This window comes from Clupea harengus, unplaced genomic scaffold (assembly GCF_900700415.2).
Source record: "Clupea harengus unplaced genomic scaffold, Ch_v2.0.2, whole genome shotgun sequence".
Taxonomy (NCBI): Eukaryota; Metazoa; Chordata; class Actinopteri; order Clupeiformes; family Clupeidae; genus Clupea; species Clupea harengus.
Window position 1 is genome coordinate 8,171 of NW_024880621.1, and position 7,579 is coordinate 15,749.

Consider the following 7,579-nt stretch of genomic DNA (forward strand, 5'->3'; position numbering starts at 1 on the left):
TGTATCAAGTAGCCAATCTTGATACTAGACCACTACACACCACACCAACGGCAAGTCACAATGGCTATCCACTACACCACAAATCACACACTTCCCACTACGGCCCCTAGTAGCGGGCGTTGCACAGCACACACAAGTTGCAAGCGGATAAGGACTCCCCTCTATGATAGCCCCAGCTACGACTGACCCAAAGGAATAAAACAGAAAGAAAATAAAACTCGCCAAGACAACAAACAAGTAAACGGAAGGTGGTTTTACAGCAACACTATGCAGACTAGTAGCTCAATTCAAGTGCTTGTCTCATCATAAATTAGCTATGGGAAAAACAGTGATATACAGTGTTCCTAGAACCAAAGGACAAAGAGCTATAATCATTATACACAGTAAATATTCAAATCACAATTCATTGTAGCCATTTCACAATTCATTGTCCCAGTAAACATTCAATTCACAATTCATTAAAAACAATTCATTATATACAGTAAACTTTGAGCCATTTAATATAAAGACTGGTTCTTTTAAAATGTATTCCAAATACCTCATAAAATCCCGCATGCGATGTTAAGACGCCAGTGTTCCAAATGCGTTGTAGGTGTGAAAACTACAACAAACGCAGTTGCTAATTAGATGCATTGCAACGCGTCTCATGCCACGGCATACACAACAGTGAAAACAATGAGTTACCTGTTCGTCTGTTAGAGGCAACACTTCACAATCCTACTGGCGTTATATTCCAACGAACAAGCAGATCCGTATTGTGCTTAATATTCACCGCCGACAGAGCCAAACCAAACATGCTGCGTTTGCCGCGTGAATGGCATTTAAAACAAATAGGAAGTGCGGGTCACTGTGAGCTACCGTGTAACGTCACGTCACGTGCACCAGGCACAATCAGGTGACGGGCTGTACACCTGCTAAGGGCAACCCCTTCCACCCGTCACATATACAAAACCCTGGTTAATATGTTAATATAATGATTGTGTTGATGATTAAAAGGCGGAGATTTGAAAAAGTTGTGACTGTTGTCATCATCTTGCTACATTAAGGCATTCAGAATGTAAAGCCCGTTAACTTTTCCTGCAAAGTATCACTTACAAAACTGTTGATAATGTTGAATGTATTTACTGTTTCATTATCAAGTTTTTTTTATTTACCCTTAGAAGTAGCTGGCATCATCCTGCCAGCTGTTATCACCATATCCATCCTTCTTGCTGTCCTGCTGTTATTTGGAATTGTGCGCTTGAGGTGATTCAGTGAAGTTTGCCCTCCTCTGAAATAATTTTGTGCAAAGACAGGCATCCCATGTTGCCAGCCGCATATTATTTGGTATATGTGAATATATATAACTTTAACTTGGTAACCTCAACTAAACATCCATATGTCCCATCTGCAAAACAGCAAGCAGAATGCTGATATTACTGCCATTACAAGGGACACAATTACTGACATACAGGTGAGGAACTTGGTGCTGTAGCTGTAGTGTAATGATAACACATGTATGTGTCTCCCCTCATGAAATATCTGGCACCAGCCAGGCCTAAATAACCTTAGGAAGTCTTGCACCTGAAATCAGAGTTGTATGTCACCATTGCGTCTTATTGTCTGTTCACCTCTGCATCATTCCTGATGTAATCTGTTCTCTTTCCCGATAAGAACGACTCAGGTCTCGTGTACAGCACTGTCACAGCAAGTGCCACAACCTCTGACCCCGCACAGAGAGTGCCCACACCTGATCAAAATGACATTCAGTATGCCAGCGTTCAGATCAATCGCTCCAAAACACAGGACGTACCTCGATCCTCCACCGTCCAGAAGCCTCAAACCTCCATGCAGGACGATGATGTTGTCTACGAGTCAGTCCAGTTTCTCAGAGGAAGGACTGCCACCAGGTGGGCATTTCTACTCATTACAACAAATCATGCAGCTTTTAATCAATCTACAACCTCTACATGGCACCTTATGTGCTCAGGCTAGGAGATATTAATAGTGTAGTGTAGGGTGACCAAACGTCCTCTTTTACCCGGACATATCCTCTTTTCGAGACCTAAAAAATGCGTCCGGCAGGGATTCCAAAAGCGTCCGGGATTTTGCCTTGTCGGATATCTGTGTTTCTCTGGGTCTTTCACAAACTAGTTATTACGTCCTTACAAGTTTTGGAAAGGGTATCTCCCTTCCGTTCCACCTTTTTGCGCAAGCTCTGACTGTAGAGAGAACTGTCATTGGTCGTCCGCCTCCCAGTGTTGCCAGATATGATAATTATCCTCCAAATTGAGCCTTTGATACGATACGCCTAGGGATGCACGATAATATCGGCATGACATCGGTATCTGCAGATAAAAGCTTTAAAACTTAATTATCGGCATCTGCAGATATGAAAATTTCTGCCGATGTACCTGGCCGATAGGGGGACGTTCAAATTATGCGCACGCGAAGCAAATGTTTTGGTTACTATGAGCGCCAACAACGTAATTCAACACGTCGGCTGTGTGGCAGTACTTCACAGTATCAGAGGATGTTGACATGCTATTTGTCAGGAAACTTTTCAGGAGATGGAAGAGGAGACGACAGCTTGGCCGTACCGTAGGTTACATGCATAGATGCAGACCACCCGCATGCAACGCTTTGCAACATTACCTGTCGCGCGCTAATAGAAGTTAATAAGTTGCTAGTTAGCTAGACAACACTAGCTAGTTAGCTTGCATGCTACGTGACACCAGCAAAGTTGAGGATCTCATTTGACGGGATGTGAAACGTTATGTCACGAGCCCCCGCTATCTGTACATGGCTCACTTTTGCATATATGGAATTTATATAGCTAACTTGGCAATAACCTTACATAGATTAGTCTAGAAATCCTAGAAGGGATGTTATTAAACTGTAACTGAGTTAACCAACGTTAGCTTGCCAAGTTAGCCATGTTGCATTTCCACAGTGTAGTTGTTCAAGTTCAAGGAGGTACTGTTCAAGTATGAACATTGTGACGTGAAAATATAAATAAATCTGCCATATTTGAAATAATTTCAATAGTTTTCATGAGTGAATGTCTATTTCTAAAATGATACAAATCAAGTTTTTAATGTCCCGTATCTACAGCAATACCTTATCATAATAACAGAATAATTATAGTACAGGAGAGACTTTTCAAATATCAAAAAGCAGAGGTGTATATATCGGTATCGGCAATCGGCCAAAATGAGCTTGTAAATATCGGCATATCGGCTAAAATTCAATATCGTGCATCCCTAGATACGCCATTTCCAGTCTGGCAACACTAGTTGCATTGTTTACAATAGTAAATGACATCTGCATGTGAAAAACATGTCAAAACTTCGTTGCGGGGGAGGCATTTAACCTCAGTCGATGCTGTGCACCAGTTGCTCACAGACAAATGCAATGTTGCTGGTCATGTTGACATCCTAGCTGTCTTAATGCTCAGTAGCCAAATTGCAGCAATGCAGTGACCTCTCACATATCACCCTGAAGATCAGGGACGTGCACAGGAATTTTGAAGGGCAGTTCCCGGGACGCATATTTTGCCTATATCACTTGGAACTCTCCCTAACCGCCGCCGCCACGCCCCCGTCCCCTGGACGCTTATTCCGCGATTATTTTATCTAGGCCTACATGAAGTTCTGCAGCCGTAATACTATTTAAAAAATATATATATTTCCTTCGGAGGGGCAACTTTGGTCGAGGAGAGCAAACGGGCAGTTGCCCCAGCAACCTTAGCCCCCTCCTGTGCACGTCCCTGCTAAAGATGTTGCTGCTTTCAGTCACAATCTAACCCTTATTCCTCAGACTAGAGGTGTAACAGTAAGTGCTGCATGCTGTTGTGTGTTTACAGGGCTGAAATTGACGTGATCTACAGTGCAGTCATCAAACCCTGACAGGCCCATGAAACAGCGGACCAGAATTACCCTCAGGTTATCAAAGCTGTCCATCAGAACCAGACATGCTCAGTCCTTACAAGAAAGTATTTTTAAGTATTTCCTTTAGTGTGAAATTTGTTAGTGTAACTTTCTATGTTTTTATGTTTTTACTGCCAAAAAGCCTTATAGCGTTGCATTTTGTCTTTGTTACAATAGTCATTCAGAATCACTTAAAATGTTCCATAGACTTTGAATTTAATGTTTTATTTTATATATACAGATATTCCTCAGATGTTAGATATTCCTTAAATTCCTCACTGATCCCCCTATTACATGTTACACTGAGAAACATTCAAAACCACCTCATCTCACATAGAAGAAGAGAGGATAAGTTTACGTCATGGACGGAAGCAACATTATTTTCTAAAATATGTACAGAATCTGAACCAATGGGCTTTAAAAACAACATTTACATAATATCTTAAAGTTGAGAACTTAGCAACTGAAAGACATTGTCATGGACACAAACAGCTACTATTTTTGAAAGCATGAAGAAAGAACTCTGAAATTGAATGATATTTACATGGAACTAGAACACAAAATGTGTTGGAATGAAGAAGAACTTTACACACTGATACGATGTTGATCATAATTTTACTCCATGCATTGCTCTTGCTGCTTGATTTTATTGATTTTGTGTAAAGCACTTTGAATTGCAACTCTTGTCTGAAATGTGATAAATAAAGTCTTACTTACTTACTTACTTAATTACTTACTTACACTCTAAGATTTTCATTATTGCTATTTTGTTTAACAACCTTGCATTTCATTGCCTAGTCGTACTGAATGATCAGTTTGATAATGTCAATGTTCCATACATACAATTGCTCACGTGAAAATGAAAGTAACATTTTTCTTATAGAAGAAAGATATTTAAGAATGTATACATTTAAGCCTTTAACAGGGCTTGATTGCTGTGTAGAAACCTTACCTGAAAAACGTGCAGCTATATTCTAACCCTCTGATTTTAGATCAATAAAAGATTATTTTAGCACACTGTGTGTTCCTCATACTTCAGCCTCCCTTCATTAAATAGAGGATCATATTAATCTGAGCCAAGAAGGTAATGTTTTTATTGCCGTTTCTTGGATTGTTTATTTGTCTCTCTGTCATCAGGAAAACGTAAAACAGCTACCTGCCCGCTTTCTATTAAACTTGGTGGAGGGGTGTGGCATGGGCCAAGGAAGAACCAATTATATTTAGGAGCGGATCCAGGAAGATTGTGAGATAAGGCATTTGGCGGAGATCTGCATTCTCTAAGTGAGACCTTGTGACTTTGAGACTGAGTGCCCTTCTAGCTCGTTATGAAACACTGCATGTTCAAATCATGTTTAAGTTATGATCGCTATACCCGATACACTCTGGGTGTGGTCTGGAAAATAAGCTCCACAGCAGAATGGTGGATCAGTTCTCACCTCTGAGTGTTTATATGGTGGGAAGGTGGTTATAAACCCCTCACACAACACAGACAATACTTAGAGGTACATAGTCAAGATGGAACAAAAATATACAAACATAGGCCTATTAACACAAAGCAACATACGATAAATAACTTCAGTGGCAATACAAACAGGTGGTGTCTGACACAAACACCTAAAACAAATATTTAAAACAGAAAAAAAAACACAAACAAAACAAACAACTGTGATATAACTGTCAACAACTGATAACACTACCAGTGTAATATCATTGAAAAACACTGAAGGTTAAACTCCAAGTACTAATAAGTTCTTGTTATGAAATGCACAATGAGTAACACAAACGCTTCCCCATCATTGTATGGTGACTCCCAAATGCTTACAATGAGCATGCACACTGGGCATGGAAGGATGGATTGAATGAATTTAGAAAAACAGGAGGTTGTGGTGATTATTCATTTCCTCCTAGTTACTCATCCCATACACTATAGTCAGTGATGTTAAACTAAACATCAACATGAAAAAAAGAAAGAAATACTTTTCATGCAGGTGCCTGATGTGCTTGTATACCAACCTGTAATGAGTGAACATTAGTACTGTTGAGAGAATACATAAAACAGATTATGCCTGTTTCCAGAACTACATTTCCCATGATTCACTGCATACATGCCGCATGGGACATGACAATCACTGCTCCCCCATGTGGAAGAAGCAGCCCACCACAAGTCAGCTCTATGTAATAGCTTTTTAGGGTAGTCAGTCATAGCTGTAAGGCTCGACACTAACAGGTATGTGTTCAGTGAAATGGAGGTGAATTTGCACACCAGCTAACTTGGCTGCAGGAGACCTAACCTTTTGTTCTGACCTTTGACCCTCTTGCATTCCCAGGCACAGATGGACGTTGGCTACGCAGCTGATGTATAGTGTTCCTCTTGTTGCCTATGTTTCCAGAACTACATTTCCCACAATGCACTGTGTACTGTACACATTGCCACACATTGCCACCATAACAGTCACTGATCAGTGTTGTGTGTGGTTTTGTTCCACAGAGGTGGACACCGGATACGGCTTCGACGGCTATCCTGAGGGTATGTCCATGAATGGCATGCCCATGGAGGGTGATATGATTGATGACTATCCCCCCAGCATGCCCTAGCAGTACAACTAGCCCTGCATCTACTTTCTGTGTACTGTGTACACCAGTCACGCAAACACATATATGCACACACACACACACAAACACACAGAGACACACACACACACTTCCACAGTCTGACAATAGTATATGCAAATAGACACTCACCCACATACAGATACAGGTATGTATTTGTTTTACATATTTTTGAAATGCCACTCTGGCTTCACTGTAGCTGTCCAACCAAGTCTGCAGCTCTGTGTATTAATGCCTTTCTCAAAGCTGCTCTTGCTCAGTGCTTCTGTGGCGTATAACATCACTCAAATCCACCTCTGGTCAGGAAGTACACCTCTTTGTGCTTCTTGGACGGCGTGAAGAGGCTGATGTGTGGTTTGCAGCAGCCAATAGCAGCACAGTGGAATGTTCCACCACCAGTGTTGTGGGCCGAGGCACCTTTTTCTGATAATGTGTCCATTCCTGTCCCAGATGCGTGAAGACGAACGGAGAGATGAGAAGAGCATGGAGAGAGGGATCTATCGAACGAGGGAGGAAGCGCGAGGAAAGAGTGAAAGAAACGCGTCATTCCTCGTCTTCACCGCTGGAACACGACTCTGATGTGATGCTCTGTTCTGTTCTACTCTCCGCTGCGGACTTTGCCTGCTGTCTCACCAGTGCCACCACACGAGTTCTTATTTTCCCAAAATAATATCATTATTTTATTCTTCTCTATTTAGTTTTGTCTTCTTTTACAGAAAGATTGCTGTATTGTATTAAAGGGCTTTTAAGGGTGTGCAATTGTTTTTGTTTGTTTTTCACTGCGCTTAGGCGAAAGAATGGGGGACATTGCTGTTTGCCAAAGAGATTTGTGTTTTATTTTGTAATAATAATAGTAATAATCATTTCACTTCTGATCTTAGTTTACGTTGTTGTTTTGATAATTCTAATCGAAGAAAAACATGTAAACTGTGCCAGCAATGTGACTGAAGACATGTTGGCGTGTCGTAGCCCAGGTAGCTGACCTCAGACCTGCCTTGGGTCTGATGGAAAGTTTAAAGATTTGAAACTTGTACTGGCAAAACCGATCGTGCGTGTAGGTG

General features: G+C 41.1%; 1 long non-coding RNA gene across 1 annotated transcript; it reads right to left on the minus strand.

Annotated features, from left to right (window-relative positions):
* Positions 1-277: 277 nt before the first annotated feature.
* LOC116225029 lies at positions 278-936 on the minus strand. Its single transcript, XR_006152210.1, has 3 exons — positions 685-936; positions 539-601; positions 278-344 (listed from the first exon to the last, which is right to left on the minus strand). It is a non-coding gene; the product is annotated as an uncharacterized LOC116225029 (long non-coding RNA).
* Positions 937-7,579: the final 6,643 nt, after the last annotated feature.